The sequence below is a fragment of the Trachypithecus francoisi genome, unplaced genomic scaffold, assembly GCF_009764315.1.
Source record: "Trachypithecus francoisi isolate TF-2019V2 unplaced genomic scaffold, Tfra_2.0 Lachesis_group9, whole genome shotgun sequence".
Taxonomy (NCBI): domain Eukaryota; kingdom Metazoa; phylum Chordata; class Mammalia; order Primates; family Cercopithecidae; genus Trachypithecus; species Trachypithecus francoisi.
In genome coordinates this window covers 75,268,122-75,294,963 of record NW_022681474.1, presented here as the reverse complement: position 1 = coordinate 75,294,963, position 26,842 = coordinate 75,268,122, and the positions used below count along the sequence as shown (strand labels likewise).

At 39.1% G+C, this 26,842-nt stretch overlaps 2 long non-coding RNA genes across 2 annotated transcripts; both read left to right on the top strand.

Moving 5' to 3' along the window:
- The first annotated feature begins 1,533 nt into the window (after positions 1-1,533).
- LOC117082550 lies at positions 1,534-3,181 on the top strand. Its single transcript, XR_004436663.1, has 2 exons — positions 1,534-1,806; positions 2,935-3,181. It is a non-coding gene; the product is annotated as an uncharacterized LOC117082550 (long non-coding RNA).
- A 12,299-nt stretch (positions 3,182-15,480) lies between these two features.
- Positions 15,481-21,795, top strand: LOC117082549. Its single transcript, XR_004436662.1, has 2 exons — positions 15,481-15,564; positions 21,595-21,795. It is a non-coding gene; the product is annotated as an uncharacterized LOC117082549 (long non-coding RNA).
- Positions 21,796-26,842: the final 5,047 nt, after the last annotated feature.

The window sequence follows — 26,842 nt, the reverse complement described above, 5'->3', positions numbered from 1 at the left end:
TTTTAAATATTTTCATTAAATAAATGAAAACTTTTGTCACAGTAGGTATGTTGCAAGAGAGTATTATTTTAAAGATAATTATCATTTTATAAATATTAAAGTACATTGGAACCAGAATAGGGCATAAGATTAATGCCTGCTTTTAATTCTGTATCTTTGTGGTATCATATATATAAACTAATTTATAAGCAAGAAAAGTGAAAATGTGAAGACTTTTATAAATGTGAGGCTGGCTGTGACCGTCCTTGCCCCTTTTCTCCCTCCCTACCCACCTAACAGGCCCTGATCTAGGAACTTGGAGATTCTGTTTTTCTTTTCTAATTATTGGAGAAAGCACTACAACGCACAGAGCACTAGATTTCATAAAGAAAAGCAACTGAAGGGTAGGCAAGGTGACCAAGGACCAAATATTAGTGACTTTTAAAGACCACCTTGAGAGCCAAAGAACCTGCTGTGTTGCTCCAACCTGATGCCAACATGGACACATGCAGCAAAATGACAAAAACCACTGCAGAGGAAACAGGAGACAGACTGGCGGGTCCTCTGTTATCACCTCTCTTTTTCTGTTGTTGTTGGCTTAGTGGAAGATTTCCTAATTTGAAAAGACAATTAATTTTTGAGACAATGAAACACAAATGAATGTGCAAAGAAAAGGCATATCTGGCTAGGCATGGTGGCTCACGCCTATAATCCCAGCACTTTGGGAGGCCGAGGTGGGCGGATTATGAGCTCAAGAGATCAAGACCATCCTGGCCAACATGGTGAAACCCTGTCTCTATTAAAAATACAAAAATTAGCTGGTCATGGTGGCACACGCCTGTAGTCCCAGCTACTCATGAGGCTGAGGCAGGAGAATCACTTGAACCCGGGAGGTGGAGGTTGCAGTGAGCCGAGATTGCACCACTGCACTCCAGCCTGGTGACAGAGCAAGACTCCATCTCAAAAAAAAAGAAAAAAGAAAAGAAAGAAAAGAAAAGGCGTATCTGCCAGCCAAGAATCAGTTTTCGGCTTAAAACACAATCATACAGACCAAATTTAGCTCCTGTTCCCTGAACCAGTGGCAAAAGCAGCTAGTGCATGTGCCCAGAAAGCCACATGCAGCATGTTTACCTCACTCTCCCGCTCTGTGCTGCTTTACTGGTTCTACACGTTAGGATTGCAGATCCTTATAGGAGTAGCTTCTTCACTTTAATGATTTCTTAAGAAAAAAATAAAACAAGATCTAGATCATAGACTCCCATCAAAGAGCTTACTGGGAGAAACAGCTGTATTATGAATTATGAAGATTATAGGGGCATACAACAAGGGCAAAAATTAAACTATTATCTCGTTACTTTGATAAATTAAAATTGCCAGGCCTAGGCAAAGATCTGACTGGACAGAGTGAATTTTGGAGTGAAATTTTATGGTTATGTCTTTCAAAAGCCATGTAAATCAGCAAGCGTAAAGCTGACAGGACCTTGCAGGCTTCAGCAAGAACACACTGTCCCTCTCATTTATTTAAAAGAATGCTGCCCTGCTCAAAGGCCTGCAGTGAGCCATGCCAATGTGGTTTGGCTGGACTGTGAGTGTTTGATGCAGTCTGATGTGAGGGTGGGGGTGGCGCAGAGAACGTTGAAATCAAAGAGGATTCTGCTCTGTAGAGACAAAGGAGCCACAGAGACATAGATGTGGATCTGGGAAATATACCTTTTGCTACTCGTTCAATTTTAGAAAGGGGGTTTCTGGCATGGCTGAGCAAAACTTAAACATCTTCCCCTGAGAATTACAGGAATTACAGGACCTGACAAAGCTATAAAGATTGAAGTAAGTTAAATTGACTACTTTCACCAGTCTATGATTAAATGCCCTATATAGGATGTAGAGACAGGAGTCTGGTTCAGAAGAGGAAGGGGAGGGTGGAAACTGGTTGCAGTGAGAACTGAGCCTGTGGACTATGAAAATGTCAGAGCGGAAGGGGCTTTAGAGTGAATCTGGTTACCCTCATTTTATAGATGCCTTGAAAGCCGTGCTTGCTTCTGCTCCGTCTCTTGACCTTTGCTTCTATTAGCCCTGACCAGCCTGCCGAAGGGACAGAGACCACAGGCACAGAGCTGAGGTGTGCCAGCTGAGGCCATCTGAAACATGGGAGAGAGAGATGGCTATGGTCAAATAAATGCTCAGCCAGGCCTGACCCAGATCAATAGAACCCACCAGCTCACTGTGAACTTGAGAACAGCAAGAATGGCTGCTGTTTTAAGCCTCTAAGTTTTGAGGGTGGTTGTTTGCAGCATTCTTGTGGCAACACTCGGCTAGTCAGTGGTGCTATAATGAGAGGTTGGTCACTGAGAGGAGAAAGAGGGAGCAGGATAATCCCTGGCATGGTAGGTCTTGCAGTTTCCATCATGGGGTATGGTGGCCAATTTAAGAATGAAACTATGTCCTGGAAACAGATCCCGGAAAAGTCTCCTCACCGTGATTGTGGCATTGTGCGGTCTAAATGCCAGACAACCCTGAAGGGTTTATATCATCACTTTCTAAAGTAGAAATGATCCTGGGGCTCTTCCAATTCTGATTTTAAAGAAAAGGAAGCAGAGGCTGCGCAGTGTTAAGGCAGGACCAGCTGCATAAGTTAATGGACCAGACACAAAACAAAACTGTGGAGTCCCTTGTTAAAAAATTACTAAGATGGTGACAGCAGGGCATTAAACTAAGCACAAATCCCTTTTAAGTATGGGACTCTGTGAGACCGCACAGATTTTATGCCCATGAAGCTGGCCCAGATTTAGGTCATTTGTCCAAGGATATCACTTCAGAAGATTCATCTGTCAGGCTAACCTTTACCCAGAAATGTAACCTGGTATATTTGTTAACTGCTAGTTCAAGAAGCAGAGCAAGAACCTAAGGCCTCTAGTTCCCACTCCAGTGATTCTTCTTTATTTTTGCTTTTGACAGACCTATAGGAAGAAAATCTGAACCAGAAACAATACGGCAGACTTGGGATCTGACCCACAGAGGGAAGAACTTATCATTCTTCACGGGGCACATGGAAGCATGAGAATTTGGGTTCAAGCAAGTAAATTCTAAATTAGAACCCACACATAAAGTGTTTGCAATGTCCAGTTATAGCTCTATGATATTTTCTTTGTGAAAGTTGATTGTTCTTCCTTACAGTAAATTACTTGAATTGTCTGTCTCTTCACTTAACTATTTCTTTTTGTCTTTCTTTGCTGTCTTTTTTTTTTTTTTGGTAAGTAAAATATTTTCAGGGACTAAATAACAGGGTGTTTTTTTTTTGCTTTGTTTCTCCTAAGTTTTGTCTGACTTATGACATTAATAATTATCCAAAATCTCTGATTTCTTACCTTTTCTATAGAATGCTAGAAAAATGACAGCTCAATATGTACATTACCCCACCCCTAACCACCTTCGTCACTACTTTGAACACTCTTCTCTCACCCAACACTGCAGTTAAATATGACTGGAATCCTTGTTTCTATAGTAAACCAATCTACTTTATTTTATGGATGATTAATTTAAAAAATTAAACTCGGGGCTTCCTTCAGGTTTTCTTAGGTTTTTCCCACTGGCGTATAATGGAAAATTCAAAAAGGGCCTCTTAGGTAACAGAGACAAGTTTGCAGATATTTTTATTAAATTTCTTTAGAAAAGACAAGGTTTCTGTGACCTCCTTTTTTTGAGACAACGAAAGTGACAAGACAAGATCTTAAATAATAAAGTTAAAGCCATCGGTAAAGGCAAAAGTCAAAGACGTGAAACATCTGTGAGAACACACGTAAAAGCTAGTGGGGATATCTTGAGGAACAGAGTTCAGTTTTGCATCAAAGGTCAGACCAACTGAACACCAAGGCTTGATGCCAGCCAGAGTCTTGCTGTGTAGAGGCTAGTTGCTTTCTGCACAGACACTGATTCTTGCTTTAAAGATTACTTGTTAACTCACTAAACACATCCAGCCCACCTACCTGCATCATTCCTTTGTCAAGGTTCCCATCTACCTGGCCCAGCTGCAGACGAAGGTCAGGTTCTCAGGGTATTTTGCCCCTCCCCACTTCTTCTCTTTTCCAAATCACTATTCTGAATTTACAGTTGGCCAATGACCTCTAACTGGATTAATAAAATGTCTAATTTAGTTTGGAACATTGAGCTTCTGTTTCACTTTGGCTTGTTCAGGTTTTTATTAAATCAGAATAAATTTTCATAGTCCCTATGGAAATGCCAGCCTTCTCCACTAAGTTGGCAAAACATTTCCATTTCCAAAGAAGTATGAAAACCTGTTTCCAGCCAGGCATGGTGGCTCACACCTGTAATCCCAGCACCTTGGAAGGCTGAGGCTGGCGGATCACGAGGTCAGGAGATCGAGACCATCCTGGCCAACACGGTGAAACCCTGTCTCTACTAAAAATACAAAAAATTAGCTGGGTGTGGTGGCATGTGCCTGTAATCCCAGCTACTAGGGAGGCTGAGGCAGGAGACTCACTTGAACCAGGAAGGTAGAGGTTGCAGTTAGCCAAGATTGCGCCACTGCACTCCAGCCTGTCGACAGAATGAGACTCCATCTCAAACACCCCCCTCAAGCCCCACCCCCCAACAAAAAAAAAAACCCTGTTTCCAGAGAAGGTCCTGTAGTGGTGAGGACTGATGAAAGAAACATGGTCTTAATAATCATGACAACCTGCCCTAGTTTTTATCTTTTAGGTATGGTTTGTCTTCTGCTACTTGGTGTTTCTACCCAATCTATTTTTTATCTGTTTCCCACTTTTCTCTTGTGTATTTCAGCCCAAACACCAAAGCTGTGATCCATTTTTAGTTTCCAAGGTCACATTGGCACAGAAATCTTTCTGCAGGCATCCCTTGAGGAAAACACCAAACTACAACTTTCTGCCCTTAAGCTAAAGGCTGTATAAGCCTCTAGCTTCTTGCCTTCTGCTCAATTGGGGATTTTTCTCTTCCTTTTTTACTCACTCTTTTCCCATTTCCTTCTCTTAGCACCAGGTACCCTAGATTCCTTTCTCTTGCTCTCTCCTGCTTTCTTTCATTTGACCCTGAAAACCAAAATGCTGATAAGCTCCCTTCCTTTGCCTCATTAAAAAATTGCCATAAAATTTATAGCTGGCTTAGTCCAGCCGTCACTGATCTTCTTGATTTAGTTACTGCCAAGAAGTGTTTTATGATTATCCACTGACTTATTTACAACAAACCTAATGAAGTCCTTGGTGTTTAGGAGCCTGTATAGATATTATTTGTTTGGAAAAAAGGGGGGGTACTTAGATACTTGAAGTTCTCTGTGTAGGCTGGGGTGGTTTGGGTTGTTTTGCTTATGCATTTCAAATGGAAAGGCATAACCCCAAGCCTTCATATGTAATAACATAGAATCATTTTGCTGCTGTGTGGCAAATGTATACAGCCCTGAGACAGCACAGGAAATTTTCCAATACTTCCCTAAGCATTAGTTTCAGGAGGTCATTTGTGAGGCCAGTAAGAGAAAACAAATTGTGTTGGTCATGATAAAATTGTCCATTGGTGGAAACTGTTTGAATATCTCAATGTGGTGAGGTTAATGGATTATACAAAAGTGATTTAGAGGCTGATGTAATAACCACCTGTTTTGAGTCTGCTATTTGAAAGATAGGTCAGGGCAGAAATAAATTAAATGTTTGCAACATTGGAATTGTGTTGATTGTTCAGTAGTGTATTTAGAATATGTGAAAGGGATCTGTTCCCCCTGTAATCCCTGATACTGTTGTTGGTCACAACATAAATGTAAGGTGTTCAGTAGTACCAAAGTTCTTTAACGGGTGATGCTGTGTCCTGAGTAAAATAGTGTTATTACTTGGAACAGATCCATAAAGAAGAGTTGTAATGCATGTTTCCAAAGAGAAAGCCTGACTGTATTTTTTGGGAAGTGAACCCTAAAACAATGGTGCCAGGAATTACTCGAACACCTCATTGTTGTAGAAGAAATCTGATGTCTGAGGAACAGTTGTAATAATCTGCCTTCTCCTTGCTTCCCCCAACCTGACTAAGGATTGATTTAGGGTCTGGGGTGGTGGCAATAAAGATTAAGCGTCTGCAACTGCACTACTGATTACTATATGTTCCTTTGCTGAGGCCACTGCTATTTTCTAAAGAGTTGCTAGTGGAGAAGAGCCTGGTGGTGAAGGAAGAAAAATAAAGACTCACTTGTTTAAGTTTAAAGTGTACTTCACCCAATAGTACAGAAGCCAGAAAAAGGAGTGATCATAGCAGGCAAATCTTACACAGCACTGTTAGAGAAGTGCCACTTGATAAGTCAGGAACTGTGGTTGCATAAACCATGTATAAACCGAGGCCTCACACGACCCAACCTCTACATAATGCTCCATGAAAAAGCACAGTCCAGAAACCAAAGTCATTACAACTGAAACCTGCTCTTTACTTTGATCTCTTAAAAATTATGATAGTAGATCCATTTACAATCCATGGTAAAACACCTTTCAACACCTTTTTTTAGAGACAAGGTCTCACTCTGTTGCCCAGGCTGGAATGCAGTGGCATGATTGTAACTCACTGCAACTGCAAACTCTTGGTTTCAAGCAATCCTCCCACCTCAGCCTCGGAAAGTGCTGAGATTACAGGCATGTGCCACCATGCCCTGGTTCCCAAACTGCCTTTGCTTCCTTTCTTGTTTCTCAGACTCCAAAGCTGCTCCAGAGACTCTCACATGCCAAATCCTACAAAACTTTCTCACAGAACTTGTGGCCCATGTGGGCTTTTGTTCTTTACCCAACTTCTTCAGCTTGCAGGTCTACACTGCCCTACTGTTTTTGTTTGCTTTTGCCTTGTTTTTTTCTGTCCTTTTGTTTTGTTTTCTTGAACATGGTCTGCCTATTCTTACAAAAAGCTTAGGAATTAGTTTGGCAAAATTGTCTTAGAGGGCAAGGCAAGGGCAAATGAAGAATCTGAGTAGACAAAGACAAAGTCCTCTTATTAGGCGGAGTTTGGGCAGGAGTCTCAAATTACTGCCATGTTAAGAGATTTTGTCCCTTAATACTGTCACAATTAATAGTAAAAGCTAACATTTATTAGTATTTAACACATTGCATTCATTTAAGTTATGTCCTAATAACTAATTTTAGCTCACAAATTTGTAATATCACCATATGAATAAGGAAGGTGTAGTTTAGAGAAGTTGAGTGATTTGCCCAAGGTTACATGGCTGGTTAACGGCAGAACTAGGACTTCTCAGCCTCAGACTCTTTCCAAAGCCCACTTTTTTTTCTTTTCTTTTCTTTCTTTTTTTTTTTTTTTTTTGAGATAGGGTCTTCCTCTGTCACCTAGGCTGGAGTGCAGTGGCATAATCTTGGCTTACTGCAACCTCTGACCCCTGGGTTCCAGCAATTCTCCTGCCTCACACACCCAAGTAGCTGGGATTACAGGTTCGCACCACCACACCTGGTTCATTTTTGTATTTTTAGTAGAGATGGGGCTTCACCATATTGGCCAGGCTGGTCTTGAACTCTCGGCCTCAAGTGATCTTCCCGCCTCCACCTCCCAAAGTACTAGGATTACAGGCGTGAGCCACTGTGCCCGACCTCAAAGCCCACATTCTTAATCATCATAACTTTTAGATATCAGCATTCTCCAGTGGCTGAGGTTACACTGAGAATAAAGTGATCATTGAGACACACTAATACTGTTCAGATATAATAAATATAATCATCTCTATCCTTTCACAACACTTTCTTTTTACATAACTTTTCAGCTAAATGTACCATTTTTGACCCATATCTGTATTAACATACTGATTACCAAATGTTGGACACTTGTCTACAAATTAGTACTAAAATTTTCTAAGTAGAAATGCTTGCGATTTGGAGGGGAAATTCAATTTTTAAATTTCTCTCTCTTATTTTTTATTATTTTATTTTTATTACCTTTTGCACCCAAAAGATCAGAGGAAATTCTATGGTTCACAGTTATAATTTTGAGACTGTTTCTTCCTCTCCACTCTATCTCATCTGTGAAGCTGGAGGGAGGAAGGATTTAGGAGAGAGATTAGGAGCTCATCAGAGCATGACAGTCATGAGTGGTACCCAGAGTGTGAGAATGACCTCTAAACACAGTTGCCAGCTCCACTGTCAAAAATGCCACCTCAAAAATTTTTCTTTGCATAAATTTCTACTCTTTGAACAAATTTCCCTTTTGGTATAAATGTTTCCTGCTATCTTTGTATCCTGATTGAAAGTGAAATGCTATGCCTCTGATGAGATTCATCACTACCCTTTGGAAGATAGGCCCCAAATCACACTTCCCACTTTTCTCTTTTTGGCATATGCCTTCAACTTGGAGTATACGCCTTGAGTCACTTTCGCTTTCAGCATCTGGAAGCTGTGTTAAGTCTCCTGACTCTGACCATCTTCAAGTCTCTTGACTCATGAATCATGTGTCAACTCCCTTGGCTGCTGGTCAGTTCACTTTCTGTTAAAATTTGAGCTTGAGTTAGTTATTTGAAGGACATGGAAACTCAGAGCAAAAAATGAGGCAGAATGAAGGGCTCTGACCTAACATCTGGAGGCCTTGACCTTCTGGGTTAAAACAAACACTGGAGCTACAAAAGAATCATTCTCTCACCTGACCCCAATTCCTTGACCCTGTTACAGAAAAGGTTTATGTAATTATTGCAACACATCTACATATCCCTATGTAGATAGAAAACAATAATACATCTTATACATACATATAGTATTCATTTTTCACATGTAAGTAGGTGTTATAATCAATATGATACAAATGATTTTAATAACATTAACCAAATTTATTTGACAGTATGTATTTTCTTATTCAATATGTAAATATAGGCAAGAGATTTTACTATCATGAGACATTTATGAATTCTTAGAAAGGAATTCTCACTTTTTAAAAACAACTAGGAATTGCTAATGTAAATAACGGTGGTTCCCTGTGGTCAGCAAAATGGAAAGAAACATGAAAGGGGTCCGAAATATGAAGGCACTTACAGACACACACACACACACACACACACACACACACAAGCTGGAGGTCTCTACCCAAAGTTATCAATTTCTTTCAGGAAATTGGCTGACACATCCTTGCTTTACCTTGGAGCTATGGGAGGTAGCTCTTGATTTAGTTGCTTGATTTGGCATGGGTGTTAAAGAACCCCATGTCAGCAAACTCACAGGAAGAACTTATCATTTCTACTGGTATTCTGTCTAAGCTTCAAAATGGCACAACACTCAGCTCTCCTGGTGTATTATAGTCTTTGATAGTTTCCTGAGGAGAAATCGTAGATGATTATGAGTCAATGTGTAAAGAGATAAATAAAGGGCTATCTTCAACTGTAAAACTTCTGCTTCTAGCTGATAATTAAAATGGAATATCCGAAGAGCCCACTGGGTAAGTTGTTTAGTTGGTTTTAACAGTCCCAAGTCCATCTCTCCTTCTTCTGCTAACAAGACCTCAATTTTCCTTTAGAGAATCGTCCATACTCATTGCTAGGCATGTGGCCCAGACCTAGTCCCAAAATTGCTGCTGGAATTACTGGGAAGGAAGTGAACTCCTCCAGATGAGGTTTTGAAACTGGTTAGAAAACGGTTTGGCTTGTGATCACTTTTGCCATTACTGGAGAGAGCCTGCCTAAGAATAAGTCAGCACAGGGGACCGCTGCCCAGCAAATAGAGATAGAGTCCAAAGAAACCATTTGAACATCTGATCTAAATATTCCTGAGTCTAACTTTTGAGTTATGTGAGTCAATCAAGTTTCCTTTGTTGCTTACAGGCTTGAATTATGGTGTTGTTACTGGCACCATTAAAAAAGCCTAACTGGCCCAGCACTTTGGGAGGCGGAGGCTAGTGGATCATGTGGTCAGGAGTTCGAGACCAGCCTAGGCAATATGGTGAAAACTGTCTCTACTAAAAATACAAAAATTAGCCAGGTGCGGTGGCACGTGCCCATGGTTTCAGTTACTTGGGAGGCCGAGGCAAGAGAATTGCTTGAGCCTGAGAGGCACAGGTCACAGTGAGCAGAGACTGCGCCACTGCATTCCAGCCTGGGTGACAGAGTGAGACCGTGTCTCAAAAAACAAAAACAAACAAAACCTAATTAATACAGAGTTGTTCTTTTGTCCTTCAGCCTCCAGTGGAATTTACCAACATCTTTGCATTGTTTCTTTCCACATTCCATCCTCTCACAGCAAAACTGCCACAGCCTCACTTTCTTATGGACCTTCACAGTGTGGAGCAGGACATTTTCTGGACGTTTTCTCTTGCAAACCAGCTGACTTTTAGGCACAAGGCAGTCTCCGCCGCTGAGCAGGTCTAAGAAAAGGTGGGGATAAGAAGAGACCCTGTGATTCTCCTAGGGATCTTGGCTCTCAGAAAGCACTGAAAATTCATCTCAGACCAGAGTGTTCTAAAACGCAAACTGAAGCTTTCTTTTCAACTGGCAATAAACAGTGCTTGATGCACTGCAGTATACAAGGGTTGCCAGTTTTTTTGATAGAGCAGCCCAGTAGCCCAGCTGAGGATTTTGTGAAGAGGGAGGATTGTAATAGTATTGTTTTATGGAGATGGGGTCTTTTGATGATGACCCTGTGATTTTGCTTCAGTTCCCTTTTTTCTGTGCTTTTTGTCATTCTTGTTCTCCCGACTGTGTTCCTTTCCATTATCGCTCTTTTCTTTGTTTGAAATTGGACCCACAGAAATGAGCCCGTAATCGGGGGACATGAGAATCCCTAAATTGCTCTCATTTTGATTTTCTACTTTGTTAATATTTCAGTATATGAAACACCAATGAGACATTTTAGATCACTGGCCCTTCAACTTAGTCTTGCTACTATCTAACCTACTGCATGGAAAATTTGGGTATGCATCATAGCATCTAAAATCGACATTTCTAAATCTGTTTGTGGTCCATTATATAGAAAATTGCTTCAGTCTCACTAGTACTTGAGAAACCTTCATCATACATCATTCCAACATCCCAGAAAAAGCAGCAAGTGGGAAGATTTGTATGCAAGGGAAATAGGGGAACAGGAATACAGTATTGCAACCCATTGATAAAGATGAAACTGACTTCCTTAGCTTAATTGGACTTGACTCATCCTTGATTTTTGTGTCTCTTTGTGCTGCTTAATATATAACCAAATATATATAACTGCGTGAGGTAGCTGTTCCTCAGTGAACTTTGCATTAGAGTAAAAAAAGCCTGAAATTAAAGTCTTTATAATACAATGAAATCCCCCCTCGAAGTATATGCAGAAACTTTCAGTAATTTTTTAAAAATAACACTTCAAGTATATTGAGCACATCCTATGTGCCAAGTGTTTTATTATACATATGTTACCTCATTTGATCTCAGTACCTGAGACAGGAACAATTAGTCCCCTCAGTTTTCTTTTTTTTCCTTTCTTTCTTCTTCTTCTTCTTTTTTATTTTGTTTTATTTATTTTTAGTGATGGGAGCTTGCTTTGTTGCCCAGGCTGGAGTGCAGTGGCTATTCACAGGCGTGATCACAGCATACTGCAGCCTTGAACTTCTGGCTTCAAGCTCCTCCCACTTCAGCCTCCTCAATAGTTGGGACGATAGTCACATGCCGTCTCACCCAGCTTTACTCATTTTATAAGTGAAAAAATTGAGGGCCACAGAGACCAAACAACCTATTCAGAGCCAAGAGCAAGGTCTGTCTCAATCCCGAGACCAAGCTTCTAAAAGCTACAGAGACGTTGGAAAGAGGGAAGGAAAAAATTCCACATTCTATAATTTTACGGATTTTTTAAGAACCCCTAAAGTGAAGAGTTGGTGAGAGAGAGAACAAGGCAAGGCCGCTTCCTATTTGCTGGTTTCAGATCATTCAGGGGCAATGGGCCAGGAGAAAATAAATAAAAAAAGACTGGGTCTTGGACTTGGATGCCCTAAGGTGAGCATCTTTGCAGCAATTTGTGGTTAGCAGTGGCTTATTTCCTTACTGATGGCTTGACAATACCTGGAGCCAAAAACATCCTGGACTCTCTCCAGCTCCCTCATACTGTATACTCCAACCACGATGGATTTTCAGTACCTGGGGCTTAGTCTTCTTTCTTTCACTTACAGGCCTTTAGACATTCTTTCCTTCTTTCCTTCTACCCAGCATATTTACTCATCTCCTTTTCCCTTTCTCCAGGATAAATCTTGCTCCGCCTTCAAATCCAAGTTTAAATGATCTTTTCTCCTTGAAGTTCTTATGCTACCCCTGAACTAATTCAACTTTTTTTTTTTTTTGGTACATTCACCTATGGTATTGTTTTGCTTTTATCCTATGTACTAAATTCTAAGATCCTACAGTACCCCTTGCAGACTCTGGTGGAGAACTTACAGCATTACCTGTATTGTATGTTTAATGCCTGGTTTCCTCCCTGGATTGGAAGCTCTTTTGAGGCAAGAACTGTGGTTTTGGTTTACCATTAATTTCCTGGGCCTAATTTAATATCTGGGACATAGTATGCACTTAATAATTATTAAATAAACCAACAAATAAATGAAAGAAATAGCTCAAGTTAAAGTCACTGTCACTGAATATTAGAATGGAATAATAACCAGTTATCAAAGTAAATGTGACCTGGTGAAACTAAAAATGACCACAGTAACATTATGCTTGACTTTAAGGATGAAACAGTGTGACATAATGCTTGGAAAGGGAAGATAACTATTTTGGATAACCTATAATTTAGAGAGAGTATAATGCAGGGTATATGAATTTTCATAAGTTAAAATAAGAAATACACTATATCATGACCCAGTACACACGTATACACATACCTAAAACATGTTTCTATATTACATGAAGTAAATTTTCATATTTATCTTTACTGTATGAAGCCTACTGATAATTTCTATTCTAATCTATTTTATACGTTTACTTCTATTTCATTAAATAATTCTGATAATGAACAACTAATTTGATCTTATGACTTTCTAATGGGCCTAAAGATCACCCTATGGTGAAGAGGAGAATGGATTCTAGAGTCAGAACTGCTGGGCTGGCTCTGCCACTTGCTGGTGGTTGCATCCAACATTGTGAAGCTGCATTGCCCCATCTACAAAATAGAAATGGTGTTGGTAACTACATCATAGAGTTGTTGTGAGGATTAAATGAGATAAGGAGTGGGAAGCACTTAGCACAATGTCTGGTACAAACTCCTCAACAAAAACTAGCTACTAGCAATTGCCAAACACTATATGAATGCTTCTTTGGCATCTGCCTGTATCCTCTGAAAAGTTCCATGATGTAGTATTATTATCCCCATTTTATAGTGAGGAAAGTGAGGTTCAGAGAGATTAAATGAATCATCCAAGGTCAAATGGTAAATAAATAGCAGAGCTGGGGTCCTCAAACCAGGCCTGATAGACTCTGAAACCTCAAAAACCTTTGTTTTTGTTTTTGTTTTTTTGAGATGGAGTCTCGCTCTGTCACCCAGGCTGGAGTGCAGTGGTGCAATCTCTGCTCACTTCAACATCCACCTTCCGGGTTCAAGCGATTCTCCTGCCTCAGCCTTGTGAGTAGCTGGGACTACAGGCACACACGACCATACCTGGCTAATTTTGTAATTTTAGTAGAGAAGGGGGTTTACCATATTGGTCAGGCTGGTCTCAGACTTCTGACCTCAGGTGATCCTTTTGCCTTGGCATCCCAAAGAGCTCGGATTACAGGCATGAGACAACTTGCCCAGCCTGAAACCTCTGATTTGTATAGGAAATAGGGGGGAATATTCAAAGAAGCTTTCATGGAAATGGCTGGACTAGAGGTAGCCTTTGAAAGATAAATGACTGGTATAGAAACATATACCCATGTAGCCAAATGCTATTATATATTGTTGAAAGAAGGCCGGGTTAGGATCGGCTACACCCAGGTCCTATCCTTGGCTCCACCATTTACCAGCTTAGAAACTGTGTGCAATTTTATTTAGCCTTCTTAAGCCTCAGTTTGCTCAGCTTTATGCTGTTGATAATACCAACACTACAGAGTTCTGTAAAGAATAATAAGCTATACGGAAAACATTTTTTCATTTTTTTGTTGTCTGACAAATAAGTGCTCAAAAAATAGAAGCTATTTTTATTAGATAGAATTTACTTATAGGAATGTGAGTCAGAACTTAATCTCTTACACAGGGCTTAATTAAATTTATAATTTGTAGGTTTTAATTGATGCAATTTGTAGTCATATTGAGAGCATGGGTAAAAATATACTGTACAAATGGATCTGGTAAGTTTTATTATTAATCATCTTGAGCAGCTCCAAATAGAATGATCATGAGTGGCATTGAGCTTGCAGCTATTGATTGCATTTCTAGTAGTCAAGTTTGTCCAACAGAATCTCTTCCAAGTTACTAGAATATTGCTGGCTTTCCTGGGTTAATGAAAAGTACATTTGCCTCACCTAGGAGCCATCAGATCTGTCCATCTGCCCTTTGACAGGTATTATAGAATATTGAATGACACTGGGGCCAGCTTGGCAGCATTGTTCATTTCCATCTCAGCTTAATTACTAACCCTGCTGCCTTCACATCAAGCCTTAGGGCTAGAAATGAATTGAATGCTGGAAATATAAAATTGACTTCCATTTATGCTCCCTCTCATTTCTACCACTGTGGATTTGAAGACAGAGAAAGCCAAATGTCTCGTTCCTTGTGGTACCTCTGAAGGTGTGTTTTACAACTTAACTAGGCACATTGCTTCAACCGCAATTCAACTGTGGTTACTGTGAAATCATCCAGTTTAATATTTCCCCTGGCAACTCCACAGTATGTTAGGTGGTTACTAAAACCCTGGACTTCAGAGGTGGAGCACAGCTGTGATTTTAACGGGTTCACTCACAGGTGGGGAGTGGCAATGGCAGAACTTGTAAAGTTGAGATGCCCTTTTGAGATTGTTAGCTGCCCAATTAACCCTGGGCAGACTCTGTCCTGCAAATGAATTACAGAGATGCAGAGAGAATAAATATTTTAGTCTCTTGGGAAATTAAAATACTCCTCAGACAGAAATACCAGAAGAATGGAAACTGTCAGAGAGGCAGTTTTACACAGATATATTTCCTTAAGTAGGGATATGCTTCCACATATCAAAGAAGGATTTGAGGAGTTTTAGTTTTTGTTGTGTTCAGTGATCTAGTGAAAAATGTTTTAGTAAAACATTTCCTTTCAAATCGTTTATTCACTAATCAGTAGCAACAAGAAAGCACTAAAGTAAGAGTCAGGAGAACTGAATTTGGGTTCTCACTCTATTGTAATGGTTTACACTTACTGGTTTTGGTCTTTTCCCCTCACTGGAAAAATTCAGACGTATCTCCGTAGAATACATAGTCCAGTGCTAAGATTATAGTCCAGTGCTAAGATTATAGTCCAGTTCTAAGATTATCTAATTGAGATCCTGAAAGTCTAATGCAATTAAGTTGAGACTTTTGGACTGGAATTAAATTCCATTAACATTTCTTTCTAACAGGAGAAACATTTTGCACTGTGCTAGGGGATTCTACCCACATAAGTTAGCATGTTACTTGTCAGATGAAAGAGCAACGAATGGAGTACTTCAGTAAGTATCCCTTCAAACAGTTTATCTGTTAATGAGTAGCAATAAGAATGAAAGTTAGAGTTCTCAAGATTCTCCCACATTATCCCACTTTATCCTCATAAAAACCCTAAAAGGTAAGTCATCATTCTAATTTAATAGAAGGAAAAAAACTAAGATTTAAAAAGAATTAGCTTTTTTCCCATGTTTACCTAAGTCATAAATGACAGAGATGGATCATGCTTTTTTGGAAAAAAAAATATAAGTAGAGAATTAATTTGGGCCAAGATTGAGGACTTCAGCCTGGGAGACATAGATTCAGGTTGCCCTGAATACACAGCCCCCATGTTTTTACTTTTACCCATCTGTGAACTGTTTATGCCAACAGTCATGATGATATTAGAAAGTTTTTTGTACTTTGCTACATACCCAAATGTTCATGGCCATATACATTTTGGATTAGCCAAAGCAGACCCTATTAATCTGTGAGACACAGACCTCTATGGAGGTGGTTGAAAGGTTATTTCTAAAAGCATTTGAATCCTTACGGACACTAAGCATTATCTGTTCACAAATTAAGTAATACCTCAAACATTCTATTCTAAACAGTTCTATTTTTCAAATATTTCAATACAATTGTGGCTATTAAAACAAATAATTACATAACAACATTACTGAATTAGTATTATATTTCTGTCAATACTGTATATATTTTCTCAATCAATGGATACTGAAAGTACAACTAATATTGCTTGGTGTCTGTGAAACTTTGAGTATCAAGCTCATTCCTGTAATCCCAGCACTTTGGGAGGCTGAGGTGGGTGGATCACTTGAGGTCAGGAGTTTGAGACCAGCCTGGCCAACATGGTGAAACCCTGTCTCTACTAAAAATACAAAAATTAGGCAGGCGTGGTGGCATGCACCTGTAGTCCCAGCCACTTGGGAGGCTGAAGCAGGAGAATCGCTTGAACCTGGGAGGCAGAGGTTGCAGTGAGCCAACATTGTGCCACTGTACTCCAGCCTGGGTGACAGAGCAAGACTCCATTTCAAAATAAATAAATAAATAAATAATCCTGTGAACTTCCTGCAGTTATGAATATCTTCATTTGGGTATTGGCTGCATAGCTATATACACTTGTTAAAATGCATTGAATTATGCACCTAAGACTTGATATGTTCCTATGCTGTTAGAAATTTTACCTCAGTTAGAAAAAAAAGGGATCTCAGGTACTTGGAATGTTGGCAGTCCAAATATACAGCAACTTCTCCGGTCCCAGTTAGACTTTCCCTTCTAGACAGTATTTGGGACAATAATGAGGTGCTCTTCTCCCGTTGCCGTCTGTGAGTTAAACTACTGAAAATTACCAGTGGGTAAAATTGGCTACTTGTTAGTGCAGACCAAGAAATTTCCATGCATGTGAGTCTGGAAAGCATTAAAACAGCTATACTGTTCCCAAAGGTGGTCAGGACATAGATCATGAAAGCAGAAAGAGAATGTGATTGCAACTTGGGAAATGGAATTTAATTGAATATTTGGAGAAAGAAGAGAGTCAATATAATGGATTAACTTCTGTGAGCAGAAGCAGGATAGCCAATTTGAAGCATAAAAAAGCAGTCTGAGAATTATGTAATAGTGTCCAGAGAAAGAATGTGCCAAATCTAGTTGATTCTAATTCAGGTGTTCTTGTAGGCAGCATTGTGGATCATAAGTCTTCATCTTGGTCCAGATAAAATAGGTCCAATTTAGCCAAGCTTCTTTGATTCTGAATCTTGAGGCTATCTTTTGTTTGCCGCTTTGGCTTCTCAAGTCAAATGCTTTTGGAAAGTAGGTGTCCTAGGTAGAATATGTTAATACTGTAGATACCTGCAAACGTCTATTAAAGTAGTTTTTCTGTATTACACCTCAGTCTCTTTTAAATTCAGTTACTGTAAGTCAGTTCCTCTGGGTCTGATCATTTCTAAAGACCTCAGTTTTAAGTTTGTGTGTCTGCAAGACTGTGATGACTCCTTGTATTAGCCAAAAAATATTGGTTTTCACAAGACAGAAATACAACTTAAACTTGCTTAAGCAGATGCAGAAACTGATTAGCTCACTTAAAAGTTCAAGGTTGGTACTACGTTTAGGCAAGCAGGATCCAGGAGTTTGAATAATTCCATTGCAGATGCTATTATCTCTATTGCTAGTCTCCGCTTTATCCTCCATTAGCCCTGTTTTTATTCAGGTTTTCCTTTGTCATGACAAAATGGTTGTCAGTAGATCTAAATCAGTCTTAAATTCTAAGACTTTCCAATGAGAAAAGAGAAAATCTCTATTTCCAACAGTTTCGTCAAAATCCTGGACCAATATCTAATTGCCTTGACTTGGATCAAGTGGCTAAGCCCAAACTAATCACTGGGATCAGGAAAATAGAATGTGATGATTGGGCAGAGACTTGGATCATAGGACTACACTGCAGCTGGAGAGTGGGATGGCCCCTCCTAGCCCATAAGGATGAAGAATGGGGGAGGGGTAGTTTCCAACTAGATAGCAGTAGTACTGATATCAGATCAAGGAACAATGGAGCCTAGGCAGAAAGCTGAAACAATAGCTATCCCTGACACCACCCAAAGTCACAATGGTCCCTGAGACTTTCCTGGGCTGTCGGCCAATGATCCCTGACTTATTTTTACCTTTTCCCTTTATTCCTTCCTTTTCTGCCAACCAACACAGTGGACTAAGAAAGTATCAGTGATCAGGGATTATAAATATCTTTATAAAAACCAACTTATTCTAAATTTAATTTAGAGAAGTAAATCAGATATGTAATGTAAAACTTGTACCATAAGGGCACAACCCCAATAGTTATTTTAAAATAATTGTGGATCTGCAGATAACAGAAAGATATTCTGAAACTAAAATAATAATTTTGGAGACATAGTCTTCTATTTTGGATTTTCTAGCCCCCTCCTCTAGTTCACTGAAAGTTACTGTAGTTGAGTGTTTGGTTGTTGGCAAGCAAACAAATAAATAAAGACTGCTTTGTGACAATAAATCATTCATCCCATTCTTCCCTTCTGCAACTACATACTAAGCAGCCACTGTGTTTCCAGAAGTGGTCCTAAAAAAGATGGTATTAAAAATCTATTTATGTGACTGTGAGCCAGAGATAACTAGAGATGGAACTGATTTTGGAGATCATTTTATCAATGTCCAACATGATATATTCATGATTAGATAGAAACGAAGGAAACTGGAATAACTCAACCCATATTTATTAAGCACATGCTATATAAGTTATTAAGTAAGGTCACAGAGATATACTATGATTATGGAAATATGAGTTGTTTGACACATAACGTGGGCACCTGTATTGATTTCCTATTGCTATTATAAGAAATTACCATAGACATAGTGGCTTAAAATACCAAGAATTAATTTTCTTACAGTTCTGGAAGTCAGAAGACTAAAATGAGTCTCACTGGGCTAAAATCAAGGTGTCAGCAGGGATGTATTCCCTTCTGGAGCCTCTGAGGAATAATCCATTTTCTTGCCTTTTCCAGCTTCTAGAGGCTACCCATATTCCTTGACTTTATTTTCTTTAATTGTTTTTAAATTAGTTTTGTGGGTACATAGTAGGTGTATATACTTATGGGATATATGAGGTGTTTTGATACAGGCACATAATGTGAAATAAGCACATCATGGAGAATGGGGTATCCATCCCCTCAAGCGTTTATCCTTTTAATTACAAACAATCCAATTATATACTCTTTAAGTTATTTTAAAATATACAATTAAGTTGTTATTGAATGTAGTCACTCTATTATGCTATCAAATAGTAGGTCTTATTCATTCCTTCTAAATTTTTTTGTACCCATTGAGCATCCCCAACTCCTCTACAATCCCCACTACCCTTCCTAGACTCTGGTAACCATCCTTCTGTTCTCTATGTCCATGACTTCAATTGATTTGATTTTTAGGTACCACAAATAAGTAAGAACATGTGATGTTTGTCTTTCTGTGCCTGGCTTATTTCACTTAACATAATGATCTTCCATTCCATCCATGTTGTTACAAGTGACAAGATCTTATTCTTTTTTATAGCTGAATAGTACTCCATTGTGTATATGTGCCACATTTTCTGTATCCATTCATCTGTTGATGGACGCTTAGCTTGCTTCCAAATCTTAGCAACTGTAAACACTGTTGTAACAAACATAGGAGTGTAGCTATCTCTTCCATGTACTGATTCTTTTTGGTATATATCTGGCAGTGGTATTGCTGGATCATTTGGTAGCTCAATTTTTGGTTTTCTTGATGAACCTCCAAACTGTTCTCCATAGTGGTTGTACTAATTTACATTCCTACCAAAGGAGTACAGGGTTCTGTTTTCTCCACATCCTCACCAACATTTGTTATTGCCTGTCTTTTGGATAAAAGCCATTTTAACTGGGATGAGATAATATCTCATTGTAGTTTTAATTTGCATTTCTCTGATGATCAATGATTCCTTGGCTTATTAAAGGCCATCTTTTGTCAAAGTCAGCAATGAATAGTCAACAAACATTTGCTGAATGAATGAATTTGGAGTCAGACAGACCTGGTTTCAAATCGTAGCTCTATTACTTGGCCTTGGGTAAGTTACTTATCTCTAAGTAAAATTATACATGAAATGGGTATAAAATGTCTATGGAATAAAGTTCTGAAATTTCTATGGACTTGAGTATATGATAATCATAACTAACATTCACTGAGTGCTCAGCATGTTGACATGATTTATATTTATTACTTCACTTGATTCTTACTGAACCCTAAAGGGTGGGTGATGTTTTTATGCTGTTTATAGATAAGGGACTGGGGCATAGAAACATTAAGCATCTTGCTCTAAATCATAGTAAATGGTGGAGCTAAAATTTACCTGGCATTCAGAGTAAGTATTCTTAACCACAATATTGCACATTACCCATAGTAAGGTAAATTCCAATTATGATGTCTGGTAAGTAATCAATGCTTAGTACATTGCAGGGCAGGATTGACAGCAATAAACCTAGGAGCAAGTAATGGGAAGTGATCCAGGCCAACAGTCTAGGAGCTGCTATTGGGAAGGTTTGAAACAAAATCCCAGATGTGGGGTAATACTCTAGTTCTTAGGTTAGTTTGACAGGAATAAAAATGAGCCTCCATCCTGGTAAACCTGCTGTGCAGTATAGATTATAAGCAAAAAGACTGTGGCACAGGGGACCAAAATAGGGTGCAGGTCCTGGAACTATGTCAGGAGTTAGAAATGAACTCAGAAACAAATGAACTCAGCAACTAAACTGTGGCTCATGGTTAGAAACACACTAGCAGGATACATGCCGTGATTCTGTGTCACCTGGAGAGCTCTGGCAGCAGGGAGTCAGCCTGGGAGATAACTGGGCTGCAGATGGGTATCAGGAGCCCATAGAACGAGAGTGACAAAAGGAGGGTGGGGCCAGGCATCAGACAAATGGTCCTAGCCATGTTTATTGACAACAGTAACTTGCTGTCTTAGTAATCGTGTGTGTGTGTGTGTGTGTGTGTGTGTGTGTGCATACATGTCTGTGGTGTCAATCTTCTAAAGTATAAGGAACTGTTTTTAGAAAGCATTCTTCATAGGTCTCCTCTAGATCCCTAAAATATTTCTACAGCTACATTATCAAGATGATTCTATGGAAAAATAAGCTTGTTTCTTGCAAGCAAGCAAACAACTAACAACAATAAAAACAATACTAAAAGAATAAATTTTTAAAAACCCTCTCTCAAGTCCATCATTGCAATAAAAGTAAGCTCTTTTAAAAACAGAAATTAGGTTTTAACCAAGTAGTTATTGAGACATTATCTGTAAAATATAAATGATCTTCCTAAAAATATAAAGATCTTTAAAATGTAAAAGATCTTCGTAACCTTTTGGTATATGAGAAAATAAATACAGCACCATACACAGTGACTAACCACAGGATATTCTTAGAAAAATACTGTGAGGAAATCAGATAACAAAAAGGGGATTTTTTCCCTTCATTTTCCCTTTTTTCTTTCTATTTTAAAATCCACAGTTCAAAAAGAAAAACCTGGCCTGGAGTTTGGAAAGAAGTACTGGATTCTTGTTCAGCCTATTTCTTCTTCTGTTGTCCTTCAAAGGAGACTGTGGGACTGGGATGATACAGCCAACATGAAGAACAGTTCCAATTCTTTTCAAGTTGTATCTGCTTCAAATTCACAGCACAATTAAATGCGCTCCTTGTGTATCTCACTAAAATTGAGGCTCTGTGGGTCTTGTGTTAGTTACCCATGAACTAGTTGTTAAGAAATGAGAAAAATCCAAATTCTGCTCTGTGATCCTTTTTGGCAAGTATGTTAAAATTTGTAGACCTGTTATTTCCTCTACAAACCAGACAGTTTGACTATATTCAAATTTTCAAAACTCCTGGCATTTCGGCAAGATGGTAAAGTTTTTATATTCAAAGGCTAAATATAGAGAACATGTCCACATATGGCAAATTATAATAAAGCAAGAATTATGCCAGCTTGAAACCTATGATCCATGAATTAAAAAAAAATTCTGCAGAAATGGTTGGGAGACTCCAAAAATAATAATAACAATGTTAATGAAGTACTAAAAATAAGATTATGGGTGGATATTTATAGTATCTTTCTCATTCCTTTACATGTCACCCCTTTTTTGAGGCCTGTCAAATTAACTATTAATTTTCCACCTCTTGGTGACAATGTAAAGCAATCTTGCTCAGACACTTGGGTCAATAGTAATAGAAATAATAATAATAGTAGTAGTAGCAGACCTTTCTTACCATATTGCAGGCACTGTCCAATCTTGCTTAATCCTTACCTTACATCTCCCCCACCCCCCACCAAAACATACTTTTTTATAGATGAGGAAACTGATGCCCAGAGCTACTAGCAACAGGTTAATGAGTGGTAGTCCTGAGAACGGAGTCTAGCTTGTTTGGTTTCAAAGCGATGCTCCTCCCATTATGCCATACGGCTCCAGCACCGGAAATGTGTCCTGAACCAGAGGGAAGGCAAGAACATACATAATCTGGAAATTGTAAAGGAGCATTAGGCTGCACACAGAACTAAAGCCCTTTAGTATGTGAAAGATTTCTAATTGCGCAAAAACACTGAGAGCCCAAGACTTTTCACTCACAAATCTGTAGCAAGTCCAAAGAGGCATGGAGCACCACAAAGCATTTTGAAATTCCTGTCTAGAGGATCTGTAATTAAGGACCATTCCGGTGTTAAACTTGCATCTGTCCTTTGCTGGTCTTTACTTATTAATACAGGATAGTCACTATTTTTATAAGGGCAGATCTGTTACTCTTGTTAGTTTGGTTTCTAGGGCCCTACCCTTCTCTTGGAGGTGTGTCCAGTGATGATCACCATATAATCTAAGGTGAAATTTTAGGTGGGTGAAGCAAAAATAGTGAAATGAGCACTGGATTTAGCTATTGGCCCAGGAGTGAAAGAGGGTTAGACTAAGAAATTGACCTTCCCCAACCCATTCAGTCACCCCCTGGACTGAATGGAAGGAACTAGCTTGTCATGTAAGGAACTAGCTTGGTCTACTCATAGAATGGGGCTAGATCCAAGGCTATAAATGAGAGAGAATGCCTGGCTGAGACTACACTAGGAGCTGTGCCTGATGGAGTAACCAAACTAAGCAGAAGTCCTTTAGAGGAAGTCCTTTAGAGGAAATTTGCTCTTCTTGGCCCTGGGCCCTGAGGGTTTCACATGATAATTAAGCCCTTTATTTGAAACATTAAGTCCTAAGAATTGCTTCTTCAGCCTATCTTCCTGGTTGGCTTCCCAAGTCACAGTTCCTTCATGCCATAACCCTGACAGAAGTTCAGATGTTTAGAGGTTCAGATGTTTTGAGCTATTTCTGGCATTAAAGTACATACATATACATGTATGTATCTATGTGTATATATGTAATTTCTCTCACTTATTTTTCTCTTTATCTCTACACACACACACATACACGCACATACACTCACATATGCATTAATACACATTGTTTTCTTTTAATGCTCATGCATATAAAAGCAACGAAGGAAGAAAGACCTAGAGGTAACATGGAGTCAAGGCTTCCAAGGTTGTTTTTTCACTAATTATGTGTGGTCTTTGGTAAGTCTCTCTGATAAGTGACATCTTAGTGTAGTACATTGTTATATGATTTAAAAGACTGGGTGTTGAAAAGTTAACTCAAGATCTGATAACCCTATTCTTCTATTGAGGATCCACTGTCAGTACCAAAGATCTGGGAAGTGAAGAGAAAAAAACCCTAATCCAGGACAGCTTTAGTTTTTCTTGGGGCTCATGATCAGTTTATTATTTCAGCTTGCCAAATAAAGCCCAAGAGGCATTTTTAAGCTTGGAAAATACAATTCAATAGGGAATATCATTACACAAAGTTGATAACTTTTTTGTCTTTTCCTTCTTTTTTTTTTTTCAGTGCACATGTGTGTGTGCATGCGTGAGTATGTGATTATAATCCTCTTGATTTAGTTGGGGCCCATCAGCAGCCTGTGGCTTTCCCCTCCCTCATCTTATATCATTTGTACCAGATGAGCAATTGCTACTTTACCGATAATTTCAAGCAGATGAGAGAAAAGGGTAGAAACAGCCTCAGAGAACACACAGCATTTTGCTTTAAAAATTCCTGCTCTCTATTTAGCTTTTAGCTAAGTCCTCTCTCCCTCTGAATATTTCCCACATGTAGGCAATTTTGCTTTTCTTTTCAGTTTTAAATGCCTCAAGTCAGCAAGAAAAGAAAAGTGTCTGGTATCGTCCTGAACAACTACCTGATATTACAGAGGTGAGATAAATTGTGATGCCACCAAATGTCCTATATATAAATGTATGGACATATATTATTTTCTAAAAACTGTATTTATACTGCATAATTTCTATCTTACTTTTTCATGAATAGTGCCTGTTCATTTTCTTATATCATTATATACACTTCAAGAAAACATCATTTCCAGTGGACTCCCAACAAGAGCATAAACTTTTGATGTCAGAAAAACAGGGCAGACATGACCTGGACGCTGGGATATGTAAGATGACCCTTGTCTTAGGAGACCACATGGACTTTATCACGTATTCAGTATGTGAGGAAGCTGAGCTTTCCCTGGGGAAACAAGAAAAAGAGTGGAAACCTAATGTTGTCCTATTTTTGTGCTTTACATTTATTATCCTACATAGTGCTCCCCCAAAACTTGGAAACTATTATTATCTCATTTTACATAGGAGGAAACTAGACTTAGAGAGGTGAAGATATCTTATACATAGATATTGGATTTGGGACCAGAATTGCCCTAGTCTAGACCTTAGTTCTTTCTATTTCACCATTCTGCTTCTCTGAGAGGTAAATGACATCTTAAAAATCAAGTCAGGTAAAATGCTTTATATGACTACATGAAGAAAAAAATTTAAATGTTATGAGTGGAATAGGACATTTGGTTCCTCAGAATCAGGGAGATAAATGCAATGTCCTTATGCTTCATGTTTAATTCCCTGAAGCTTAAAAGGGGAATCTTGAGGCCAAGTAGGGCAGTCTCTCTTTCCTTAGGTTGGGAATTAGGGAAAAATGAAAAAGGGTAGAGTGGGTGTGGAGATAATGGCAGCTCAGTCTAGGAGAAATGGAGCCTGTTCATCTCTACATGAACTAAGTACTAGCAGGGATTGAGCATTTTTGTATATCCTGCATCACTTTAAAAAAGTAGATCACTTTTAACAATATAGGATTGAAGACAGTAACAGAGGCCTAAGGGTCTTTTAATCTAGATCAGCTAAATGTCTTTGACAACATTTAATAAAGTTGGCAATGAAGTTCTGGATGCTGTTAATATTAAGTCATGATTTCTTAAAACATTTTTAAACATTTTATTTGCTTGGTTTGTATTTTTCCCTTTTGTCTCCTGACCAACTCTTTCTAGCTGGGCTTGACTTTCTGCCACCACCAAAGAGCAGGGCAAGTACTCAAGTAAGTAAGCTACTAAGAAGGCCAGCGACCCAAGCTACCAGGAAAATCAGCTCCCATCTCCACTCCAGGGATTCTACCATTCAATGACCGTGTCAGGTAGGGCAGGCAATTACAGACATCACTATATTCATGCCTCTCCTTCAGCTAATGGAAAACAGGCAAGGATGATGCCCAAGAAGGTCTCAAACATGTTACTCAGGCATCATCTTTTATTCACAGCGCAAATGTTTTTAGTAACAGGGACCAACTCCCCTGAAACCTACTACAGCCTTCCTTCTCCTTTATCAAGCCTGTGTACCCAGTATAGGGTAGTGGAGGCTTGTTGTTCTTACTCACTAGCTCATTTTTGCCTACTTCTACTATCTTAATATATTTAATCATGCCAAAAAAGTCATAAAGTATTCTAAGCATAGATAACCACATGAATTATGCCTTTTATGTATAGAACCTAATATAAGGTATATTTCTCATTCATATTGCCTAGAATAACACTCTATCTCTATAGGATATGATCAATAACACCATTACCCTCTCCATTCACCCATCCCAAACTAAGGGGAAGGTCACTATGAGCCAGGGAAATCAGAGAAACACCAGGGGGCACAGGGCAAGGTCTGGAGTCAAGATAAAACTAGTAGCATTGGGGCAGTGTCTGAGGTGGGCTTTCTGTAATGAGAAAGGACAACTGTGACAGGGACTTCCTTTCTATTTGGGAATGTCCTTAGCAACCTATAGCTGCCTTGACCCACTGACCCCATCCCACCTACTCCTGTTCTTTTCCCTAAATGGCTCCTGCTGGCTGTAATGATAGCCTTGGCAGATGACAGGGTCAAGAGATGTACACAATTATACAGCCCTTCTTCACCCTTTTTGAGTTCTTACATAACCTCCTAGTCTCTCAGGATGAGCAGAAACATTCTGTCAAAACAAGAGGTATCAGAGAAGGAGGCAAAGAAGGGTTACAGGTCAGACTCTCTGGTTGCCTTGAGCCTTATCACTAATTTTTGTCATCTGGGAATTGTCTTAACTTCCTTCCTACCTAGCCTGCCCTGGCTCCAGAGGTATTCATATCTCTGTGCCCCAGACAGCAATTATAATGAGCTGAAGGCATGCAGGTCAAGGAAGAAGTGACAAGAGTAGCCTCATATAAGGACAAGCTATGAGAGAGATAGCAAAGGGCTTTCTTTACTCCAAAGCACCATTTTATTTCTAGTAAAAGGTCAGTTATTCAAATTCAACACCTAGATGTATACCCCAAAGTATTGAAAACAGAGACTCACAAAAATATTGGTATATTA